We start from the raw sequence: 26,162 nt of genomic DNA, 5'->3' as shown, positions 1-26,162 counted from the left end.
TTAAAAATTCACTACTTGTATTCAAAAATTCAATAAATCTTTCGAATTTTTGCCATGTATCTCCCCATACAATATGTATGTCGTCAAGAAATCTGGAATAGTGTAAGATACTTATAGAATGTACTGGGAAAAAGGATTCTATCTTCCCAATCCAGCATGACCAGGTTGGCAAAAATGGGGGCACACGCTGCCCCCATAGCTACCCCCCTGGTCTGTCTGAAATGTTCTCCTTCAAAATAAATGAAGTTGTAATCCAGAACCAAAGACATACATTCCATTATTAGGCAAATTTCATCCCATTCCAGTTCAGAATGTTTAGAAATACTATTGCAAAAAGCCTCTAATCCTGGTTGTTTGGGGATACATGAAAACAAATCAATGACGTCAGTGGTTACAAACATGTATCCATCCCACCAAAAAATTAGCGGATACATGCTTAAAAATTCCCAGGAGTCTTTGACCATATGGGAATTTTTTATAAACATGTTTTAACAATATATCTATATATTTCCCGATAGGAAATGTTTTTGATCGACTACCTGACACTATCGGTCTAAATGGGGGGTTGGTAGTATCTTTGTGTACTTTGGGTATCCCTACTAGGGTAGTCATTGTAGGATATTTAACCTTTAAGTAATTATAAATCTCATTTGATATCCTTCCATCAATGAGGAACTCCTCAAGATATGAATCAATTCTTTGATATGCAATATTTATTTCATTAATTGAAATTGTTTCGTAATTTCCTGACAAGTATAATATATCATACATTTTCATAATATATTGCATATTATCGTAAATGACTACCCCACCCCCCTTGTCAGGTTTCATCACTCTGATTTGTTTGTTCATCTGTAATGCCTCTAGAATTTTGCTTTCTTCGTCTGTTAGATTACTTTTAAATGCTGTTTTTTTTATATTCTTTATACATGTTATATAATTCCCTGGTCACAACTCTCTCATATATGTCTACCTTAGGGTAGCTAGGAGCTATAAATGTACTTTTAAGTTTAAGCTCTACATCCTGAAACCTTTTCCCATTTTTGTCTCTACCCTCGGAATTGTGTAGATTGGGTTTATTATTAAAATAAATGGCTAAATTGATTTTTCTAGTAATTTTTTTTACCTCACAAAGACAGTCCACTATATTGAAATGTGGAGTAGGTATGTATTTCATACCTTTAGCCAATACATCGAAATGAAAACTACATATATCTAAATCTCAAAAGTTATATATTTTAAAATTGTCACATGTATAAATGTTATCTTGTACTGTGATTTCTTTACTTTTACATGTGACCTTGTTTTTTTCTTTCTTTACCAATTTGGCTTCCTTCCCCATTGTCTGTTGTTGTTCCTCCCATATTTTAAATGCTGTTTCTGATTTTTGTTCTGGTAGGGTTGTCCATATGTTTTCCTGCTTTTATAGAGAAATTGGTTAGGTATACGCAAGGTACAGACAAATTTGACTGCTGCTTTAAGAATTTCAAATGAACAGCTGATATTTGGCACCAGTTTTTGAATTTAAGGAGTACTCAGCTTAGTAGAGGTGTTCTGAAGAAGCTCACATATAGTGAGAGAAAGCGCTTAACCGTTTATGTTGTTTTTATCTTTAAATGTTATACTTTGATGACATATGTATCGTGGTGTTTATAGTGTGAATAAACTTTCGTCTACTCACTGAAGGAGGTGGTACACTCATTGGTGTGTCCTGGCAGTCTGACAATTTCGTAGAGATTTTGTTTTTTGGAAAAACTGGATATTCTACAACAATCACAACATTTGAGTGGTATGGTTGCCAGTTACCAACAACTTCAAAGTAGTAATACACAAGTTTTAAGGGAAACACTAATAAGAAGATTACAGATTAAAATGAGCATCCTGCATTGTAAAGAAGCTCTACCTACTTCACCCTCACCACTGCACAAATGATGGCATTTTTTTATCTCTGAGGCCACAAATCATTGTGTATGACAACATAAAATAATATGATGTGCAGTGCCTCAACAGTCATACTTTAGAATGAGAAAACATTGCATAATATAAAACAAATATGATATATTTTTAATTGATACATTTTCATTCACATGCAAGGTATGACTTCATGTTAAATACTGAATTAGCACTTTTAACTAACGGAACAACATGAGGTCTTTCAGTATGTGCATACTCAGCTAAACCACCTCACTGCAGTATATTGTGCAAAATGGTTAAAAATGTGATTATTAGTTATATGATGCCTTACAACATCACCAAACAGGAGTCATTGAGCACTCAGGCATGACTTATAAACAATGATTTGATTACCTGTTCTGAGAGGGAATGTCAGATGAACAAGGACATTAGACCATGCACCACGCAGCATAGGTCACAGATATCACTGCATGCATCAGTTATGCTCAGTATGCTTTCTATAAGAAAATAAATGCTAATCTGAATGCAATGTTCCATAGTTCCTGACAAGACCCTGCCTCTTTATTTGTGCAGACATATGTTGCGCATGAGACTGCCACATGGATTCCATTGCTACTGCTGCTGACTGGTAATCATTAGTCATAGTGGGAGTGGAATTGGGAGCTCCAGTGACAGCATGAGTCATTTCACAATCAGAGTGCATGATCATGTTGAACAGAATGCAACATGTGGTAAACATCCTGCATGCAGTAGCTGGGTCATACTATAGGGCACCTAGAAACTCATCCAGGCACCAAAAACTACTCTTCAGGAGGCTAAAGACCCTCTTGATGACAATACATGTCTGGGAAAGGGTTGTGTTGTAGGTCTCTTCTGTAGCTCCACTTTCTCACTGGTGCCATGAGCTATGGTCCGCCCCAGTGGAAAACCAGTAGCACTTGAAAGACAAAAGAAAAAGGACAGATTAAGAGAGTAAGAGAGGGGGGAGACAAAACAAAGAAGAAGTGGTTTTGTATTCAGCAATACATTTTCCAAAAATTATACTACTTAAATAGAACAGAAAAAAGAGAAAAAAATATTTTTTCACTTACTAACAAGATCACCACTAGGCATCCTAGTGAGCTAGTATGTCAGATGTGGGAATCATGTGCACTTCCACACACACAAACACACACAGACACACACACACACACACACACACACACACATACACACACACACACACACACACACATACACACACACACACACACATCAAGGCATCCAGAAAAAAGCCCCCATATACTTACTTACTTGTGGAAACACACACACACACACAAAACACACACCAAGCATCCACAAATAAACCCCACCATACTCACTTGTGGTGACATATCAAAACACTTTTCCCATACCTTCCACCGCACGCACACACACACACACACACACACACACACACACACACACACACACACACACACACACACACACAACACAAACACAGAGCTCTCCTATACTTACCTGTATTGTGACTACTGCTGTAGGAGTGAATTGTTGGAAAAAGTCAAATGATGGCATTCACTTTTTCCTTCTGTAGTAAAAATTAACTCAGGGCTGAGTTAATCAGGAGTTTTGGTAATTTCTGGGGGAGAGTACATAGCTAATCATCATCAGCCACTCCCCTGGAGTTACTCATTATCATACTGCTTCTACAGGAAGACCACACTCTGTGTTATGGCCACTTTCCAGGTTGTCCCATAAATATAACTACATTATCATCATAATCTTCAGCAGCCATTCTGCTGCTGATATCCTCCAAATGTATTGATATAGTGGAGCTGCTTGCTTCTGCTGCTGACCCTGGATTAAACCACAGGACACTTACAAAACTGTCAAACATGAAGATGAACAATGCATCCAAAGCATATACAATTTAAATAAATATTAAATAATAAATCACCATGGCTGAACTATAAAGTCAATAAACTGTTTAACATGGATGGAACATAGCTATAAGACTTTCAAAAACATCCTCAACTTCCAAAACAAATTTCACTTAAACCCACTTAAAAATACATTGTATTCTTACTAAACTAATAAGATGAACCACACAAGTCAATGAAACTAAAGTAGTATTTTAAACCCGGATGAAATCAAGCTTTTCTGCAATTATATCAGATAAGTTAAAAATTAGCATAGCAGATATTTCATAAATAAAGTTACAGCATTTGGTCTTCATTGAATTGCAGATATTCTTTTACCTAAGTCCTGTGCCAACTACTGAAAAAAATATACAGGGCTGTGGGTATTACACCAATGTCCTCTGAAACTGATGACCACTGACATTGTGGAATAAATGCATGCTTTGTTGACCAAATTAGTTGAAATGATATCTGTGGCAATAAAATGTTAATAACAAGCTTCATGGGATCTCACTGTATTCATGAAAGCTTGAATATTGGAGATAATACACTATAAACTTTATGTACTCTTACATTCATGGGTTCATGTGTTCTTATTAAGCCTACAACCAAATGAGACCATCAAAATGAACAGCCATATCACCCAGTACTGGTACAAGACTGATAGTGGCTCCAGTTAAGTGGACTTATAAAGTTATAGGTCCATAGATGTTTACTAAGCTATCAGCCCAAAAGCTATTTTAAGCCAAGCCAAGCTTACCCTAATTTACCAAAATATCGCTGACATGAGTCAATACCCAAATGAATTTTACAGTTATAGTATAAGTATGTATACATCAAGTGTTCACAGGCTGCCCCTGTTCTTTAGGGATACAGGTGCCAAACTGGGGCAAATTTGTGATTTCCTGTCTTGGACCAAATTACATTTCAATATGGTTAGGGATTGGCTTTAATTCACATGTATGGAAAGCCTCTAGCAGAGAAGGGGTGATCTTTGAGATACATGCCTACCCCTTCAACGTGTGCTGTTTATATTGCAGAAAAGGTTTGAGTCCTTAGAATGGGTATTTCTGATATTTGTTTTGCAGATGTGCAACAGATCTTTCATGTAAGATCACAGTAGGCTTGTTGACTAGGCAAAGATCTCTTTGTTGTAGTCTATAGAAGACTGAATGCAGGAATAGGGCTTTGAGATGGTCTGCATAGGTAAATAAAAGGCTAGCTACCCTTGTGAGCCATTTTAAGTTTAGAAAACTTCCTTCAAAGGTAAGAATCAAACCCTGTACCCTGTGCATGTGAGTCAAGATCAGGTACATACTGAAGGGTGCATTGTACTTAAAGGTTGGTCCACTGGCAGCTAAGTACAGTGGAACAATGACCTCCTTGGACCTGGATGTCACTCACTCACTTATAAGTTGAGCAACATAGAATGATTTTTATCACCACAGCAGACACATTGTGGTCAAAAGTCAGGTTACTGTCAACATGCATTCCCAGATCCCTGATCACTGGGTCTACTTTTATGGGTATATTATTAATGTGGTAATTTCTAGGGAAGATCATCTTTTCCACGCGTACTGTTATGCATATTTTCATATTGAGTTTTAGTCCATGGCTCTGGCACCAGTTGTTTGTCTGTATTAGGCCCTCTTGAAGGGTATTTCTGTTCTTAGGGGATTTATTAATCATGCCTAACTTGCAATCATCTGTGAACTTGCTCTGCTGGGGCCCTTGGCATTTGTCCTGACTTCAGACAAGTAAATGGCTAAAAGTAGAAGCCTCAGCACCAATTCCTGTGGGATTCTGCTAGTGACTGGCTTCTTTGTGGAGGTGGATTTTCCTATCTTAACTTGTTGAGTCCTACCAGTGAGACATCTAGCTATCCATTGGATGACATATGGGTTTATGCCCAATTTTTTAAGTTTATCTAGAATTCCTGAGTGCAGTATTGTGTCAAATGTGTTGGCCATGTAAAACATTTGAACTCATCCATAGCTTTAGTGACCTTCTTGAAGGATGCAGAGATGAAAGGGACACAGGCTAATATAGCATGGATGTTTTAGCGTTTTGTTATGAGGTAAATGTACTGAAGGGGTAGATTGTATTTTAGTTAAGTAATATCTTGTGACAAAAAGCATTTAAAATAATTTCTTGTACATAAGCATTCTTTAACTTATGTCTAAAATTGGGAAAGGAGGTGATGTCTCTTAGGTTAGTAGGATGCAGTTCATATGTCTGAGGTGCCATTACTGAGAAGATGTTGCTAATGAAGTATAGTTTTTGAATGGGATTGTGATAAAGAGAGAATATTGTGATCTAATGTTGAAGGATATAGGTCTTTGAGATATTTGACAGGAGAAAAACATGAAAGTGCCTTTGAACAAGAGTTTGTAAATTAGGCAGGCTAGGAGGAATGTGCATCTTTCACTTATGGGAAGCCATTTTGCTTGATTAGGACTGAACAGTGATGTTCTCTTTTGGAAGCTAATGTGATGATGCTACAGACTTGATTGGATAGGATTTGCAGAGCTGAGTATTTTTTTCTTTGAGGCTTTGGCAATAAAAAAAGAGGCAGTATTCTAACTGTGGAGAACTCCCTTTGTAATAGCTAGGCTACCTTCTGGTGACAAGAAGTGTGTTTTTGTTTTTTGGCCTGAAAAAGTAGGATATCTACCTTAGGTTTAGTATTAATTGAGGGATTGGTCCCTCTAGATGATAAAGTTTTTAAAGTGTGGTGTGGTTTCTATGTGATCTTTGATATCATACTTTGTTGTCCAGTATTGTGGGGGTGTACAGATCTTTTTGTCTTGTGCTGTAGATTATATTTTTAGTGTGCATGTGTGTGTGCATTTTGTCTGATAAACGTTTCAACTAATGCCAGAAATCTTTATTGTGTAGCATACTGTATAATCAAAAGTATAACCAGGCTATTAATTATACTCCTTCACATGTTGCCAATCAGGACAGTTGTAATATTTTAATGTTGCGTATTGCTCAGAGATTCAGAACAGCAAATATAGCGCTGTGAAAAGACAGCTGATAAACTACAAGCAATATCTCTGTTCTCTGTTTCTTAAAAAAAAATTCTTTAAGGGAACAATACTAAGCATGTAAAGCCATGTATTCTTTTTTAGAAACTGCCTTTATCATACAGCAGGCAGATGATAATATGATCCAGTATCATATAACTTAAAAGTAGTATAAATATCAGAAACAAATAAACAAAATTCTTATCCACTGACTACCAAAACTTTGGAGAAAATTACAACTCACAGTAAGTTTAAGTGTGATGTTAACGATATCCAGAAATAATGTTGCTTACTATATAGCAACACTAAATTCCTGCACAAGAAAATGTCCCGAAAGTTTCTTGAAGTCCAAAAGGTTGTAAGCTTGATACCAAAACTTATGAATCAATAATTGCCACACAGCTTTAATCTATGGACATACAACTCTGTTACAGAGTTTTCATCTGTGCCCACAATGCTCTGATAAAGGATTATTGACATCAGAAAACAAAGTATCAGAGGGCATTGCTCTAACCACTGCATAACAATGTCTGGGGCATTAGTTACACTCAGTATCGATCACAGCTCATTGCAAGTAAGCAACATATGTTATAATGCAATGTAAATGCATGTGTCTGTTTTCATGTCTATCTATCTATCTATCTATCTATCTATCTATCTATCTATCTATCTATCGATCTATCGATCTATCTATCCATCCATCTATCTCCCTCTCTCTCTCTCTCTCTATAGATAGATAGATAGATAGATATACACACCCAAGTGTGTGTGTTTCATACCGCTCAACCTCTTAATACAAGAAATATGGACAAAGCCTAAAATGATAGGGGGACTGTGATGATGTGAGATATTGACAGCTATGCCAGGAGAAGTAGAGCAGTGGATATATAACATATATCAGAATAGCTAGCTGGAGTTTTGTAAAGAATTATATGTTATTTGTATATCAAGCTGACTTGTATAGGCACTTGTGTTAAAAATGCATTTGTAAAGTTGCTTTTATTAAAAATGTACCAACAGTAGGTCCTGCTGGACAAAAAAATAAATATACCTGTATGTCAGACTATATTGTAACTGCTGGAATTGATATATTGTAACACATGATACTTGAAGAGAAGAGGTTAATCTCAGTCCAGCTAATTTTGAAAAATAAAAATAAACACCAGAATATAACCAAACAAAGATTTTAATGACCAAAAACACATTAAACAGTGAACACTTTCGTCCTAAGACTTTTTCAGACTGAATAATGTGATACAAAACTACAACAGTTAAATACACAATCAATTTCAATCACATGACAACTAATTAATGCTTTATTCCCTTTCTTTTAAGGAAGGTCACAAAATCCTCCCTATTATTTAACCTAGGTGGGTGGCAAGCATTCATCTTCACCTGCCAGTCATATTCCAACCACCCAAGTTCTTCTTCAGCATTAAATTTCTTATCATAACATAAAGCTTCATCCAAAAAACAAAACTTAAAATCAGTTTTATACTGATTTACTTTATAATGCTTCCCAAATGCATTTTTATTATCTCCAATTGACACATCATATTTGTGTTCATACACTCTTTTGTTCAATTCCTTTGTGGTACAACTATATAAAATGAGTTACATGACATAAACAACACTAAATACACTATGAATTTTGACCTACAAGTACATTTACCGTTCAATTGTACTTTATAGCAACTAATGTCAATCTCTTTGACATTTGTCAACAAATAACTACATATTTTGTAGTTATAACATTTGTACATACCAAGATTAGTACACTTTCTCTGTGGAGGGTTTAATTTACTTTGAAACAGATTTTTAAAACTCTTCCCCCTCTTCTGTACAAACACAGGTGAATCCCCTACTACTTTGATAATATCAGAATTACATTTAAACAAAAATCTCGAGAGGGGTATCCATCAGCAGGTAATGCAATATCTATTGCAAAACAGTCTTTTAACCAAAATCCAACTTGGTTTCCGACCTAGCCCAGCACAGCTACACCCCTATCTTTTACAGACACCGTAAACAAGGTCAGAGATGCAGGATGCTATACAGCCTCAGTATTCGTTGATTTCTCCAAGGCCTTTGACACAGTGTCTCACCCCTTAATATTAAACGCATTGTCTAATTTAGGCTTCTCACATAACACAGTAAAATAGTTTCAGAGCTACCTCAGTGATCGTAAACAAGCAGTGAAATGGTCCAATGAGCTCTCACCCTTTATCCACAACCCTACTGGAGTCCCTCAAGGCTCCATCCTAAGATCCCAACTCTTCAACATTTTCACAAATAACCTTCACACTGCCTCTTACCCTGGGACCCTCATTCAGTACGCTGATGATTCCACCATAATCTGTACTGCTCAATCACTACCAGAGCTACTTTTAAAAACTCAACAGTCCTTTACTGCAGTCGAATCCTGGCAAAGAAATGCCCAACTTTTTCTTAATCCAAAGAAGACAAAACTAGTACTCTTTCATCCCAAAAACACCTCCCCTGTCACTGATCATTTCAACATCCTTGAATCTGACAACACTGTCACAGAAATAGTGCAGGAAACCAAACATCTAGGAGTCATCATTGACAATAAACTTTCATTTGACACCCATATACAGCAAAATATAAAGAAAACACATCAAAAGCTGGGACTCTTACATAGAAACAAACATTTCTTTACTGCAGCAACCAAAACTACCCTTGCAAAAACATTTTTACTTCCCTCCCTTCTTTATGGTGCCCATATCCTAACTAACTTACAAACTTCTACTATAAGCAAGATGGAACAGTGCTACAACAAAGTTGCTAAGTTTGCCACAAACTCTAAATATCACACACACCACTATAAACTACTCCTAGAATTAAATTGGCTTGAACTCCCCAACCAACTTGGCTTTATTTAGCTATCCATATTGCAGAATTTTATTTTCAAGCCTACTGCCAGCCCTGCACTAGCCAATCTGGTCACACCTTACAACACCAAATCAATCCCTATGATCAGAAGACAAAAATCTCTTAGCCATCTGAAAACCCACAAGAACACAAGGTCACTTTTTGCATTCATACTCTGTCTCTATACATTGGAATTCACTACTTCAAGCTACCAGGTCTATGCCTGGCCTGACCCAGTTCAAAGCCTCTTTAAAAGATCATCTCAAAAAGACATGGCTCTGCTCCTGCATAAAGCCTGCCTGATGCTCAGCACTTCCTCTTCTTCCATACTAGCCTCATCCTCCTCTTCTATCACATTTCAATCCTTCACAGTCTGCAAGATCCTAAGGCTCTTTTAACTCCTTCTCTGTTTCTATACCATATCCTTAAGCTACTGCTCAAACTGTATTGCTTCAATTCTTTTTAACTCTCTCACTATCTTTTTGTATCACTAACTTTCTGGTTGCTATTTTCCTAACTGTAACTAATATTCTATTTATTTATTTATTTTTTGGTCATGTACTACAGCAGTCAATGTCACATATTGCACTACCTACACACTATCTTTTTTTGGACACTACATCATGTATAGTGAGAGTGACTATTATTGTCTACAATGTTTTTAACTCTATAGAATTGTCTAGATGTGTAGTGTGTATATATATATATATATATATATATATATATGTATGGGGTTTGGACACATGCTCGACTAGCATATGTCCTAATCACAAGCATTGAACACACATACACAAAAGCACTTAACATCGAAAAGTGCTTTTGTGTATGTGTGCCTGTTTCGTAGATCGGACTACAGTGCGGGTAAGGGAAAATTCCCTTTTCCCCACTGTAGTGCGATCTCAGAGTGAGAATATTAAAGTAGGGGGGGTGTGGGGGGTGCAGGGGGGCAAAGACCCCTGCAGAAATGTAGATTTTTTTTTGAACTACACATACACGGAAGAGCTTTTTGATGTTAAGCGCTTTCGTGTATGCATGTTCGATGTTTTGTGATTCGGACATATGCTAGTCAAGCATGTGTCCTAGACTCATATATATATATATATATATATATATATATATATATATATATATATATATATATATATATATGTGTATGTATATATATATATATATATATATATATATATATATATATATATATATATATATATATATATATATATATATATATATATAGATAGATATAGATATATATATGGATTCCATACATTTGGTCGAATTAAACTTAGTCGAAAATGATTCCAGGCATTTCACTTCACTGAAAGCTCACTTGACTGAAAGCTCACTTGGTCGAAGTTCACTTGGTCAAAAATGGAATATAGCTCCTACCCCACTGCAGTGCAACCCTGGAGTGAGAATATTAAATGGGGGGGGGCATAGCCCCCCACATTATGCCAATAGTTTTTACTAAAGATATATATATCAATGCATTTCTAATGGATATACCTTCTTATAATAGTGACTACATTAAAATTATGTGGGGGCCCCCACACCCCTCATTGTGGGGGGCTGTTCCCCCCACACCCCCCTTAGTTAATATTCTCACTCCAGGGTTGCACTGCAGTGGGACAGGGGCTATATTCCGTTTTAGATCAAATGAACTTTGACCAAGTGAGCCTTTAGTCACGTGAGCTTTCAATGAAGTGCAATGCCTGGTATCATTTTTGACTAAGTGTAATTCGACCAAATGTATGGAATACACATATATATATATATATATATATATATATATATATATATAGATAGATATATAGTAACATTGTGTAACATAGTTTGTTCTTTCAACTTATTTTGTATAGTATTTCTAATATGATGTGTACTGTATTTGATTTTACTGTATTCTTTATTGTACTGTATGTGGAGCTTTTCTCCCCGGGCCTCTGCTGAAAATGGATTCTGTAGACCTCGTCAGACCACCCCAGTAAACAAATGTCAAATAAAATAAATAAAATTCCAATTAACTGAAATAATATTCTTAATAGCTTGTGTATCCTAACTATTTGTTATTTGCATAGACGTTTTATAATCCACTTGTTTTGTACCAACATCTTCACATAACCCTCCTTTCCTTCTCTCATCTATTTCATTATATTTCTCCATAACTATATCTTTAGGGAACCCTCTACTTATAAATTTTTTACATAAAGTAACACTTTCTTTATGAAAATCCTCATCTTTGTCAGTCAAATCACGCACCCTCATCAGTTGCCCCTTCACAATATTAATCTTAGTTTTCTTAGGGTGCATAATCTTGTAGTGTAGATAAGCATTGTTTTGTACCTATTTTTTATAAATAGTGGTCATTAGTCTATCCCCCTCTTTGTAAACAGTAAGATCTAAATAATTAATATTATTGCAACTATAAGTGTAAGCAAACTTCAAAAAGGAACTCACGCTATCATACTTATAAATATTTTCTCATTAATGAAGCTTTATATAGCTATAAATTGGTTGAATCCATCCCAGATTTCATGGGAAAACTTTAAAAGTGTAGCGATAAAACATATTCTAGCACATAAATTATTAATCAAAGATCATAAGAAAAATATAAATAATCTGAAAATCTGGGAACAAATCTTTAATATTGTGTTGGCTTAATGTTACGAATCCAGTTATCCCCTGGAAGTACATACTTAAGTTGGAAGTCCGTATTAATAAGCCTGTATATTGATACCAGATCTTTTAATACTCTTTTCCAGAATTTTATTTCAATGTATAACGATCTTATTTAACTGTTGGAAGCATTCATGTATATAATGTATATATATTGTAGCATTGTTGTTATAAGTTTCTTTTAGATACTGTTTGCCTTTTAGGTTTTTTTTTTTTGCTTTGTGTATTATTGTATTAACAATTGGAAAATAATAAAGATTTATTATTGAAAAAAAAAATAATGCAAAAAGTCAAGCAAAAAATTCACACCATTTCTTCAGACAAAAAAGACATCATCTATAAAATGCTTGAAAAAACAACACATTTCATGTAAATACTTTGGTAAACATTGCAGCTTTTCCACCCATACATAAAAACATTGGCGTAGCTGGGTGCCAAAGCTGCATCCATCACTACTCCATTGGCCTGGTGGTACAGCTTGCTATTAAATTCAAAGAAATTATAAGTTAGGATTAAATCTAACATCTCCATTAACACACTAACAGTGTTAATGGAAAATTCCCCAGATCTAATTAACTCAAACCTTACCATTTCCATACCATCACTGTTAGGGATTACAGTGTACAATAAATCAATGTCTAAGGTCACAAGTAGATCTTCTATCTATACCCTTACACCTCCAATTTTAGATTTAAAATCAAAATAATTTTTAATATAAGATGTACTGACCTCTATCACTTGTTGTAGATGTTTGTCAACAAAAATGGCCAATGCTTCTGTTTTATTTCTATTGCTAGCCACTATAGGCCTTATGGGTGTGTCATCTAAAACTTTATGGATTTTGGGCAAACCAAAATGCTACACATTCTAGGTGAGTCGGTTATCAAAAACTGCCTGATCTGCTCAGTAATGCATCCACTTAAGAACCATTCCTCTATTTGACCACCTATGAAACAATACGCTTTTCACTTCACTGAAGAATTATGTTACTTTATAAAATTAACATCAGACAACATTTCTGCCATCTTAGATACATGCTTATTTCTATCTAATATGACCAGAACATTCCCTTTGTCAGCCTTCTTTACTAAAACTTCATCATTTTAACTCAAGCTGCAATTTGTTTTGCTGAGCAGATAAATTATAATACCTATACTCTGGTTTATTATTAAATAATTCTATGATTTGCTGTTCACATATCATTAAAAAAAGTTCTAGCTCCTTTTTAAAGGGGGGATTGAAAGTACAAGGCTTAAAAAATGCATTAGAACATTGTTTTCTTTCAGAAACAAAAACTTAAAATTGAGTTTTCTAACATACTCTCTTAATGAATTAATTGAGTCCTCCTGGTTGGTACAAAGTTCCGGCCTTTCTTTCAAATTTTACACATATGATCACTTAAAACCAAGCTGGAAAGATTCACTATTTTAAAGGAAGCATCAACAGTACCTAATGTCTTTAACGGCAATAATTTTTCTTTTTCCAGTTCCTTTTTAAAAAAAATGTTGTTCCTGGATGAAGTGGATGCCACTTGCAACCAAGTCCTGCTCTGGTTGCCATTCTGCTGATAAGCTCTTATCGGCCGGTTGCTGAAAACAACGGGCTGAAAACCCAGCTCATTGTTAACAGTAGGATTTCCTACTGCTTGGCTTTTGTGCATAGAGCTACCATTGCTTTAATTACCTTTGTATTAATTAATTGTACACGGTAATCCCTAACAGTGATGGGATGGAAATGGTAAGGTTTGAGTTAATTAGATCTGTGGAATTTTCCACTAGCACTGTTAGCTTGTTAATGGAGATGTTAGATTTAATCCTAACTTATAATTCCTTTGAATTTAATGGCAAGCTGTAGCACAAGGCCAATGGAGTAGTGATGGATGCAGGTATGGCATCCAGCTATGCCAATGTTTTATGTAGGGTTGGGAAAGGTGTAATGTTTTCCAAAGTGATTATATGAAATGTATTGTTTTTTCAAGCGCTTTATAGATGATGCGTTTTTTGTCTGGAGAAAAGGTGTGAATTCTTTGCTTGAATTTTTGCATTATTTAAATAGTGTGAATTCCTTTCTGAAGTTTAATTACACTTATAGTTGCAATAATATTAATTATTTAGATCTTACTGTTTACAAAGAGGGAGATAGACTAATGACCACTATTTATAAAAACTCAGTAAAAAACAATGCTTATTTAAACTACAAGATTATGCACCCTAAGAAAACTAAGATTAATATTGTAAAGGGGCAGTTGATGAGGGTGCATGAGTTGACTGACAAAGATGAGGATTTTCATAAGGAAAGTGTTACTTTATGTAAAGAATTTATAAGTAGAGGATACCCTAAATATATAGCTATGGAGAAATATAATGAAATAGTTGAGAGAAGGAAAGGATGGTTATATGAAGATGCTGGTACCAAACAAGTGGATTATAAAACATATATGCAAATAACAAATTGTTTGGATACACAGGCTATTACGAATATTATTTCAGCTAATTAGAATTTATTTAAATGTAATTCTTAGATTATCAAAATAGTAGGGGATTCATCTGTGTTTGTACAGAAGAGGGGGAAGAGTTTTAAAAATCTGTTTCAAAGTATATTAAACCCCCACAGAGGAAGTGTACTAATCCTGGTATGTATAAATGTTATAACTGCAACTTATGTAGTTATTTATTGATGGATGTCAAAGAGATTGACATTAGTGATTATAAGGTATAGTTGAAAGGTAAATATACTTATAGATCAAAATTCATAGTGTATTTAGTGTTGTGTATGTCATGTAACTATTTTATGTGGGTCATACCACGAGGGAATTGAAGAAAAGTGTGTATGAACACAGATATGCTGTGTCAATTGGAGATGATAAAAATGCATTGGGGAAGCATTATAAAGTAAATCAGTGTAAAATTGATTTTAAGTTTTGTGTTTTGGATGACGTTTTATGTTATGATAAGAAATTTAATGCTGAAGAAGAACTTGGGTGGTTGGAATATGATTGGCAGGTGAAGTTGAATGCTTGCTACCTACCTGAGTTAAATGATAATCGATTGTGTATTTGACTGTTGTAGTTTTTTGTCACATTATTCAGTCTGAATAAGTCTTAGATCACCGTTTAATGTGTTTTTGGTCATTAAAATCTTTGTTTGGTTATATTCCAGTGTTTATTTTTATTTTTACTTTTTTCCGGTTTTAGTGTTTTTGGTTTAACTTTGAAAAATAGTTTGAAATTAAATTACCTGGTTTAAGCTATAAATATTGTATCTTACAATTCTGTTTCCAGGTGTGTGTGTGTGTGTGTGTGTGTGTGTGTGTGTGTGTGTGTGTGTGTGTGTGTGTGTGTGTGTCAGCTACTTGGAGCAGGGACATAGAGCACTGGTTTTAAAGAGATGGTGGTGGAAGGCTTGGCCCGGGACACTTGGCTGAGGACTCAACTCTATAGCTTTGCCAGTGGGGAGTCTCATTGTGGGCCTGGAGAGAGAGAAAGAGGGAAATCATACCCCAGACTGAGCATGTTCCCTGTTTGCTCTTAAGGGAAATTGTGCTTGGTGCAGAAAGCTGCATCTAGAAATGATGTGTGTATCTATCTTTGTTCTAAATGAATGTCCCTCACCAGTGTCAGTGGTGAAGTTTCAGGCACCTTGATTACTGGCCCAGAGGATGGATGTCACAAAGACAAAGGCCCCAAAACAGGGACAGATTTTAAGCATTGTTTATATGAACTTAGAAAATTGCTAGAATAACAGTTTTTGTGTTAGCATGCATTTTTGGAAAGATTTAAAGTCTGAAACTCAAATTATTATGCTATTATTTAGTTACCTCGATCCTCAGTGAGTTGCCTGAAAACCACAAATTTTATGAGGAACAGACTAAAAATATATAGCAAAAACCTGGACATTCAATGAAAATCTGAACAGTTGAGAGATATGGTGTGTGTGTGTGTGTGTGTGTGTGTGTGTGTGTGTGTGTGTGTGTGTGTGTGTGTGTGTGTGTGTGTGTAGGGTATACCGAGATATCCAGTTATATAACTGCTTTACAAATCAGTGATCACAATTTGTGATTAGTAAATGAGGTTTGGTAACAAACCAGCTTGTCCAGGGACAGCTTCAGAGTGGGGTTAGATAAATATACTAGTGAGAGTTAAGAGGGTAAGGGACATTCTGGAGGCTTTTAATTATCATTATGCAGAGCATCATAAAGATAAAATAAGTACAAATGAATGTGAGAAGATGGAGAATGTAGTTCCCAACATAACAAGAATTCCTGAGGAACTTAAGTTAGATCCGCAAAAAACTATTTCTCAAAAGAAAATTAAAGATGGGATTAAAGGAAGTAAGTCTAATAAAGCACCTGGAATAGATGGCTTAATTATCAAAATTTATAGATTGTTCCCTTCTTCTATAATCTCTCTCCTACATAAAACCTTTCTTGAAGTTCAAACATTAGCAAATATTCCTCCTTCTTGAAGATATTATCTAATTTCCCCTATATTAAAAGAGAACAAGAACCCTAATCATTGCAACTCATATAGACTTATTACTTTGTTGAATAATGATTATAAACTATTTATGTCAATTATGGTCAATAGATTGAAAATACCCATATCTAAAATAATAAATGAAGACCAAACTGGTTTTGTACATAACAGGCATACACAGGATAATATTAAAAGAGTATTAACACTGATAGATTACTTCAATAGAAGAAACTATGAAGCATTGATAATAGGTATAGATATCCAAAAGGCCTATGACTCCTTAAATTGGGGTTATTTATTTAAAGTCTTACTGTTATTTGATCCCCCCTTTTTATAACAATGATAAAGAAAATCTATTAACATAATCTAGCATATGTCAAATTAGGTCCCTTTACTTCCAAAGTAATCCAAATCACTAGATGTACTAGACAAGGATGTCCCATGTACCCTATTCTATTTGCTCTGGCCATAGAAATACTTGCCATTTTAAAATGTAATAACCCAAAGATAAGAGGTATAAATATATATATGACCAATATATATCTAAACTAATGATGTTTGCTGATGATGTCTTACTTACATTTCCCATCTCTAAGTAAGTGTTAGGTGAAGTGGATATAATAACAACACATTTCCAAAAAATCTCAGGACTCTCCTTCAACAAATCTAAATCAAAATATTTATCATTAATTAAAAAAAGAATATACAGGTTCCAGTTAATCATATTATTGGAAACCAAGTTTCAACTCTAGACTATTTATGAATAGTCCTAAGTAAGAATATAGAGGAAACCTTGCAGCTTAACTATGCTAAAGCCATAGACTTAATCAAGACATTAATAAGCAAATGGAATAATGTGTTTATAACATTTGATGATAGGTTACAACTGATAAAAAATGGTTTTGTTACCTAAAATATTATATATAGCACAAGTTCTTATACTTCTACCAGGAAAGAAAATACTTAAATAAATCACTTTAACTCTGATGAAATTCCTATGGTAGCCCAAAAGAAATAGAGTGGCATATCCTCATCATATCAGTAAATGGGAACAAGGGGGGTTAAAATTCCCAGAGAGTGAAACTTATATAAAGGCATCTGTAATTAAAATAGTGATGAATTGGATAAATCCTAGATACTCTTCCAATTGGAAACAGTTACATTCCATTATACTAATGAATGAAAATTATTTATCAAATGCTTTGGTAACTGACAAAGATAACAAGATATAGCACTATTTAAGTTTCAATTTACAGTATAGTACAACAAAATTAACTAAACTAACACTAATAAACAATATTTTTGATGTGTTTAGAAAATTCATGAACACAAATCTAGACATAAAACTGTGGCATAGATTTTTAATACCATTTACTATTACAAGGGATTTCCCTAATAAAACACATAGAGAGATTTTTGGTATATGGGAAAACAGTAACCTATTTTGTTGATTGCTATGTATTGAAAACCAACAAGCTTTGAACACACAAAGTATATTGTCACCCTATGGTCTATCCCCTAATGACTGGTTGGTTCTTCAGAGTGTCACAGCATACACTAAGGATCTGTGTAGAATAATACATAACTCATCCTTCAAAACCATACCAAAAATTATAAACTAGATTTTTGGAATTCTATATAATAATATCAATGTTAAGAATGTATTATCATATCTATATAACACTTTAATTGTCTATAAGGCAGCTCCTAAAGATTCTTACTGGCAATACCTAACTAAAGGGTTTCAGTTATCATTATCAATGGAAGATAAAACAAACATTTTATTTTCATTTAAACTAACTTCTTATTCAAAATTCTAGAGGATTTTTTTTATTGGAAATTTCTACACAGATCCTTTTTGACACCTGAGAAACTCTCAAAAATGAACCCTTCAAACAGCAAGTTTTGTTGGAGATGTCATCTGTCCACTAATGCTGACTGGTCTCATATTTTTTTATGAATGTGCTAATATTAAACCATATTGGAATGAGATTAATAAATTTCTTCAAGCTATCTATACTGATATATTTGTTTTGACAAAGTCTTTAATTTTATTGAATGCTGTTAATAGTAATAATATGAAGAAAGTTGACCTGTATTTGCTGTGGACAATGTTAGCAATAGCCAGAAAATGTATACCTAGAAGATGGAACTCTAATGTAGCACCCACAATGGATGAATTCCTATCATCACAGAAGAAATGGATTCTAATGGGGAAAAGAACTAAAGAGTTAAGAACTTTTCCTAAGCCATTGGTTAATAGTCCATGGAGGAAAGTTTTGAATTTGATTGATACCCTACAGATGGAATCAAAGTCTTCTTAACTATCATAGTTTATATATTAACTTATTATTTAACTACAAATGTTTTTATCTGAATCCTTTTTGTCAGGCTGAATGTAAATACTGTAAATAGTTACTGAATGTTATGAATGTATTAAATTATTATGTTATTTCATTAAAATAAAAATCATTTGAGTAAAAACAAAAGAGGGTAGGAGAGGAAAGGGTTAAATGGGAAGGAGGGATGATTGGGAGGAAATGAGGTAAGGGTAGGAAAGGACGTAAGGGGCTTAGGCAAGTGTAACTGGGTAAGGAATCACATTTTTGCGTGAACTTGCTACAGCAAGTATTATGTCCCAGATGACCTGTAGGCATTCCTGTGGAACAGGTAGTCCTTGGGTTTTCATTGTAGGAGGCAGGTGGTCTGTATACGAGATTTTTTTTTTTAATTATTATTATTCCTAGGAATAAGTGGGGTATTGTGTTTAGGCTGGTGTGGCATGGCTGTTAGTTGGGGTTGGTTTGCCATGGCTCTTGTTCACCTTTTAGTGCAATACTGGGAAACTGTGGTTTGCTTGTCCCTTAGGGATGTTTGCTGTGACTGGGGTATTGTATGGATTTGCACATTTTGGTGGGTTAGTGTCCAGCTTGTTTGTTGTCTTGATATAGCTTTACTTTATAATTGCTCCCTGCTGGAAAGTGGATGGCGGTTTAAGGGGGCTAAAGGGGTTTGCAGACTTGATGGGACATTGCAGTGATGTTGGGTGGCATGCCTTGGAGTTTTGATGGAGACCTGTGCCTTTCTTGGGGAGGTTTGTGGCAAGTGGGTTTTCTTTCAGCGGTTTCACAGTATGGTGAGTGGGAACAGAGCCACTCTTCTTTAATTTCCTGGTTTTAGTAGCCTAGTTTGCTCTGCCTCTTGTAACAGTTGTTTCTGCCTGCAGCAATCGCCAACATAGTGCAGTTTAGAAGGAATGTGGTAAGACAGCTTCCTATATGTGTAACAGCAAGTCACATTTTGTTGGTTATAATAGGGTTTATTTTGGAACAGGTTTATGGTGTATTTATTTATTTAGCATTTGTTAACCAGGAAAGTCTGACTTGGAAAAAAAGCCAATTTTTAGCAGAGGCCTGGGGAGAAATGCTCCAGATGCATGTCTTTGTAACATGGGAGGAAACCGGAGCACTCAGAGGAAACCCACACGAACGCAGGGCGAACATGCAGACTTCACACATTAGGCACCCCAGCTGAGAATTGAACCAAAGAACATCTTGCTGTGAGGTGACAGCTCTACAGCTGCACCATTCATATTTAGCTATACAATCCATCTCTAAAGTAACTTACACAGGGTTAATACCGGCCATTCATTTTGCTTTGTACTTAACATGCAACCTAGTTTTTAACACCTACAATGAAGAGTCATAGTGACACTAGTAAATGTTGGATGTTTGGTTGCCACCTCTTAAATGCCTGGCTTTTGTGTGACCTTCTGTTTTTGTTCCCTATAAACATATGGTCTTAGGCATAAAAAAATAAATAAATAAATAAACGGTGCCTGAGTTTCACGTGTTGGGAGTGGAGGCAAATTGCAGTTTTCTGTGTATGCATCACAGGCTAACTGTTAGAGGGGAGGGGGGTTGGTGCACTTTCTTCTTTGGGCTCTGTCAAGCTATGACTACAGCTGCTCTGTAATCTTAGGTGTGGCTGAAGTACTGGTATTTGCTAGGCATGGGAATGCTGAGTGATGTATGGTCCGAGACTCTAGTACACGTCATTATTAGTGACACGTCCTCCCTTAAATCATTTAAGTGGGGGGAGAAAGAAAAAAAAAAAAGAAAGAAAGAAAGAAAGAAAAAGAAAAAAATATACATGTATATGTGTATTATGTTTACACTGGTGGTGAGCAAGTTATTCCATAGTTTGAGTCCAGTAGATAGGTAGTGATAACAATTATTTGCTTTCAGACGTTGTGCCCTTCAGGAAGTCATGATATTTCAATACCTGCTCTATCAGTGTTGCAGTGGGCAAAGATAGTTTGCTTAAGGATAACGGCAAGGTTCAAAAGTTTCCTAAATAGCTTGAACATTTGCTCTCTTTATTGATGGGCTTGTCCTGACATTTGCTGTAAGGAATTGCGAGGTATAGTGATTGTTTCGTGTTACAGCCTGACCAGTGTTGAAGCCCTCACACTGGCTAAGATTTTATTGTAGATTTATATCATGAATTAGGAATGATGAATTTGTAAAGCCAGAGTTTAATACTTGCTTTGAGCAACATAGAGAATGAGCACCATTTTAATTTGAAATAGGCATGTTAAGGGGGTGCAGTTTCCCTTTAAACAAACTCTGTCCTTTAATGACCTGGTGAATTTTCATCCTTTTATTTGGGGTAATGCACACCTTGCCCATTAAGTGTGAGCTGTCCCTCTTTATTGGTGGCTTTGGCCAGATTTTTTTTTTCTTTCAGAAACTGAAAGGTATGATTAGGGGAGAGTGGGAAGCATGGGGGGCATGAGGTGAGACACAATGCTAATGCTGGAAAATAGGGACAACTGACTTTGGGCTTTAGTTCTACTAGTGCAAAGTTTTCACTATGTCAAGGGGAGGACCCAGTTTTCCTGAAGCAATGTGCAGGTTGGGAGATAGCTGCAGTGACAGTTCATTGCTGCGCTTGCACAGTTGCAGCTGGTGCCACTTGATTGAGTGTTGCCACTGTCCATACTTCTCTAAACTGAGAAATACTTATGCATCGTGGGTTGAAGTCAGCAAATACAGATGGGTTTCAGACTTAATATCCCCTCATAGGATTCATGATAATACAGGACCTGTTCTATCAGCTTTCTAAGTTTTGTAAGAGCAACATTTATTAAAAAAAAAAAGTGTTCCCAATTGTGGTCAGTTGCCCTCCCACTATATGTGGCTTTGTTCAGATTTCTTGTCCAAAGAAGTTGGGATGTATGGGTTGAAAGCATTGCACTGAAGGTTGCTGGGTGGCAGGTGAAAGCGCTAGCACCTTGGGGGGTAGCCTTTGTTGGGCAGACATTTTCCATTAGCATCACACCTCTCATTTACAGATTTTACAGGGGGGAGTTCTATGCTCATTGAGGTTTGTCTGCAGTTCATAGTAGGGTTGTGAACATGTGATTTGCATCTGTGTCAGGACATAAATCCCTTTTACGTTTGTGGAATCATTTAGTGCCCATTAGATTACTTTTGAAATGGGGCCTATGTGGATCTATGGGCTGTTTATTCTGGCCATGCAGACATTTAGCCGTACCTGTCAACAGTTTGGATTGTCAGGAATATATACATTCACTATCTAACCAAGGGGGAAGGATTAAGGAAGGTCAGCTGCAGGGTAGGACAGATGAGGGACAGGAATGCAGAATTTTGAGTTAAGTGTGGGGAAATGGTGAGTTTAACACTTTACAAATTATTTTATTGATGCATGGAATTAAGTAATGGGGGAGGGTAGGATAATTCATGTCACTGATGTATTGAGGGGTGTTACTATGTGCATGCTTCTCAACAAAACCTTCTGTAAGCTCAGTAGGGTATGGGGGTTGTGTTAGATACGTTTTCCCTTTGACACGGATGTCATGGCAGGCACTGTAATCTGCTGTATTGGAAGAGGTATGAACGTTTTTTAGCTTTACCCTGTTATCTCTCAACTTTAAGAGGCAGAAAGGCTGCTGCTTATAATGTGGAACAAGGGGTAAAGGGGGAACACTTGGTAATGACACACTACCTAACAACTGGCAGTTCATAGGATGGTTAAAAGGGTTTACATTTATTTGCAGTATAGGCCTGTTAATGAAATATGATTCAATTCTAATTGTCATTGTTTTCAGAAAAATATTTAACTTAGACTGTGTGACAGACTCATCAAGGTGGAAGGTAAGGAACATGAACTTCTATGACCTCAAATGAGGGACGTTTCTTGAAATGAGGTACACTCATCAGGTATGGTATTTTGTAAGGATATTTTGCTCTTAGATAAGCACCCCTAATTGGTGTCTGGGTCATATCGATAGGGACACTTTTAGAGCAAAGCAGCACATGTTGATAAAAACTCTGTACCTATGAACTACCACATAGGTGGTAGTTTACTTAACACTGAAAGTGTGATAAGAGACCTTGGGACACAGGTGGACAGTAGTCTCTCCTTTGATAATCACATCACCACAGTAGTCAATAAATCCTTCTACATGGTAAACCTCATCACAAAAGGTTTCTCATCCAGGAAAAAAGAGGTAATTGTTCCCCTCTACTCGTCACTCATTAGACCCATTATAGAGTACAACTCCCCTTTTGGTATGTACCTCACAAGACATCTACAACAACTAGAAAGGCCACAGAAATACCTCACAAAGAGGATTACCAGCCTCAAATAGATGCCCTACGCAGACCATCTCAAAAAACTCCAGCTTTACTCCATCACATATCGCAAATCTCTGCCTAACATACAAAGCTATGTCAAACCCAGAGCTGTTGGACATGCTCCACTTAAAGAAATCCCTCCAAGCTACATGATCTACATACTGGAGGGATAGATTCCTGTCCCAGAGACTTCCCATACTCTGGAACAAACTACCTATCTATATCAAACAAAGCTCCTTATTAGCACTCTTCAAGAAAAATCTTAATGATTGGATGGATGATAGGAAATTCACCCCGGGGATCACTTCTGTGGCTCTGCTCGACAGGGGCACAGGAAAATAATTTTCTTGGGTGGCAAAAGCCAGGGTACCTTTTTGGCTAGGCTTATATAGGCCCTAGGGCCAATAGCCTAGTACCTACCTATGAACTTATGTGAGTAGCTACTACAGTTGTACTCTTTGAGGATGAATCTGTATTTTGTTTAAGAAGATTGTCTATGGACATCCTGGTAGTGATCGTTTACTGAAATGTTGTTGGGGGTGATGTGTAATTAACTTGGCTTTATCTGATTTTGTATGGAAATCACAAGATACCAGGTATTTGGATACTGAGGTGTCCCCTCATCCATGGTGTATAGGTGTAACATAGTAAAGTAGAAGCTTAGTTTCTGTTCTGCATTTTACTAGGGTCATTTAAAAGCATAGGTTCAGTCACTGTTTATCTCACAACCATGTGGCAGTATGTTCCTCGCCAGCTGCGTAAGTATTTATGGGGGGACACGGCAGTGTAGGCTTACTGAGGATAAGGGATGAGGGGTGGGGTAGTAGCAGTATATTTGATGAACAAGATAAGCCTACACTGCCATGTAGACTTACTGAGGATAAGGGATGAGGGGTGGGGTAGTAGCAGTATATTTGATGAACAAGGTAAGTCTTGATGGCGGCTGGTGTTGTCATTAAGAGGTTTGGTGCATGCAGGCGTGGAGGCCTTATAGTGTTATTTCTTTTGCAGATGGAGAAGCATATAGATCGCATTCAGTCAGTGGCCTGAGGTTGGTCTGTGACCCAAAGAAAGTGGGTCCCAGAGGTGATGGAGGCTGTTGCAGTGGACATCCCGGTTACTACAGTGGTGTGCAGTGAGATCACAGATGAGGGAACGCAAAGTGAGTGACAGTCAGTGGCTTGACGGAAGTGGCATTGAAAGATCACAATGAGATCGCAGATGGGGAGGTGTAGAGTGGCCGTCAGTCAAAGGCCTGAAGGAAGTCCATTTGACGTGATGGATTCGACTGGGTGGATGTTCTGCCACTGGAGTGGTATACAGAGCAGTTGCAGGTAATCTTTCATTCATTAAGGCATGTCAGAGTGCAGATTGGTAGTAACGTGGGGACAGGCAAGATTGAGGTACATCGGGGCAGGGTGAAGCAAGTTTTTGGGGGTTGTTATGGGGAGTTTTGGGTTGTCCTCAGCCTATGAAGATAAGATAGGTATGGTGTTAGAAAAGAATCAGTTAAAAATCTATGAAGAAAAGCTACAGATGGGATTTGGACTAGACATGGTGGTATAGGGTGATAAAACATTTACTCACTTTGAATTTATTCAGAGGTGGGTTTTGGTTTGCAGGTCAGCAAATGATGTTAAATGATTTCTTATATCAGGTACTTGGTGCGATGGCGGGATTGCATTTACACGTACACCAAATGATGTTCAGCTTTATGACTTTAAATGGACGGTTAGGTTGGAAGTTTGGTAAGAGAATGGAGAAGAGGGACAGTTGTGTTCCCCCTCTGAATGGATATTCATTTCAATGAGTTGGGAAAGGAAAGTGTGTATTTGGAGGTGGCTTGATAAATAAGCAAGCGGCAGTAATGATGCTGCTTATTTGGTTGGATGTTAATTCAATAAATGCTAAATGAAGTGAGTGGTGAGACACTGCTTCATAAGTAAGTGAGTGGAGCTCTGGACGCTGCTTATTGGGTCAGGATGAACAAGGTCACACAGCCCTGATTAACATTACATGGATGCTGATGTTGGTAAATGAAGTGAGTGGTGAGGCGCTGCTTCATAAGTAAGTGAGTGGAGCTCTGGACACTGCTTACAGGGTCAGGATGAGCAAGGTCACACTGCCCTGATTAACATTACATGGATGCTGATGTTGGTAAATGAAGTGAGTGGTGGGACACTGCTTCATAAGTAAGTGAGTGGAGCTCTGGACACTGCTTACAGGGTCAGGATGAGCAAGGTCACACTGCCCTGATTAACATTACATGGATGCTGATGTTGGTAAATGAAGTCAGTGGTGGGATGCTGCTTCATAAGTAAGTGAGTGGAGTTATGGACACTGCTTGCAGGGTCAGGACAAGCAAGGTCACGCTGTCCTGATTAACATTACATGGATGTTGATGCTGGAATTCAATCAGCTATACAATGTTTCAGTTGTAATTAATAAATATTGGCTAATAAAGTTATGTTTATGGACGTTTAATAAAGGTCGTCAAACGTTATTCAGTGCGATGTGTTTATTGAAGGGGACCGGGACAAATACTATTTATTACACTTATTTTATTAAGTATTAACATAATTGTTATCAGCTTTGGTCTTTCAAATGAATGCTGCTG

Source organism: Protopterus annectens, chromosome 5.part1 (assembly GCF_019279795.1).
Source record: "Protopterus annectens isolate FY-2018-M chromosome 5.part1, PAN1.0, whole genome shotgun sequence".
In the NCBI taxonomy this organism is placed as follows: domain Eukaryota; kingdom Metazoa; phylum Chordata; order Ceratodontiformes; family Protopteridae; genus Protopterus; species Protopterus annectens.
Note: the sequence above shows the minus strand (reverse complement) of the source record.